Genomic DNA, 1194 nt, shown 5'->3' on the forward strand with positions numbered 1-1194 from the left:
AGTTTTTAAAGATTGAAGTGTCACTTGATGACAAGCGACATTTTAAGTTTGTGGGATTTTGATACACCTAAAATATATAATATTTTTAGACATATTTTTATATCTATTTTTGAGATATTGCGCTTTAATGGAAGGTTTTTTTGTGTTTTTTTTTTTTTTTTTTTTGCAGATACAAGTAAAAATGGTCAAAAATGTTTAAAGGAGTGAAAAGGGATCAAATTTGGAGTAAAAAAGTGAAAAATGTGCAAAAGAATTTTGGCGCTTAAGCGCCGGTTAAACGGAAAAGGCGGCGCCTAAGCGCCAAAGGCCTCGCGCTTAAGCGTTAGTGGCAGTTATTGGACGAGTAAATTTGGTTTCTGTAAAATTTGAAGAGGTTTTTGAGGCACCCATTGGCTTAATAGGTGATTATAACCACTATGAACGAAAATTATCACGAAAGGATGCATCTCTCGAGGAAATACATCTAATCTAGACATAATTTGAAGAGAAACCAATGCACCTTTTGGAAAATTATAAAAGAAAGAAGAGAAGACTTTGAAAAGAATCCTGAAAGTATTCGAAAGTTTTGAAAGTTCTCATTTGGGGAGTTAGTTCGGAGAGATTTTCAGGCACCACTTTTACTTTTATTTTATCTTTTTTGTTATTTTATTTTGGGTGATTGTAAAGAGAATAGAATCAAAGGAACTTCAAGAGTTTGGTGGATGACTTGAGATAAATTTTTATCTTTTTATTTTGAGACTTTTGGTTTTAATTGAGATTTGTTGTTGGTTTGACAATGATTTCTTCTTTTAAACTAAAGTGTGGTTTTGTTTTCTCCATGAATTCTAACTAGTTTTCTTTAGCTTTCTTCTTAAAATGATAAGTGATTAAGTTTTGGACGGAAGTTGTGGAAGTATTGATCTTCAAAGATGGAAGAAGTTGTGATGATTTAAATCCATGCACTTCATTTACTTCTTGATTTGGTCAATCCAAATGTTAAAATTTATTGTGAAAACATGTAAGAACCGGGCTGGTATTGTCTCAGTCAACAATTGGAAAGAATCACATGAGATTGTATGAATGAGAATGTAGTTCATATGATTGACTGCAAATAAATAGACAAATATTCATTGAAGAGTGTAGAGTTAGAGGACTTTAAAGTGACAGGCTAAAGCCCCCAACTTGGTTTATTGTTTTAGGTTCTAATACGAGAAT

This window comes from Phalaenopsis equestris, unplaced genomic scaffold (genome assembly GCF_001263595.1).
Source record: "Phalaenopsis equestris unplaced genomic scaffold, ASM126359v1 Scaffold000002, whole genome shotgun sequence".
NCBI classification, from domain to species: Eukaryota; Viridiplantae; Streptophyta; class Magnoliopsida; order Asparagales; family Orchidaceae; genus Phalaenopsis; species Phalaenopsis equestris.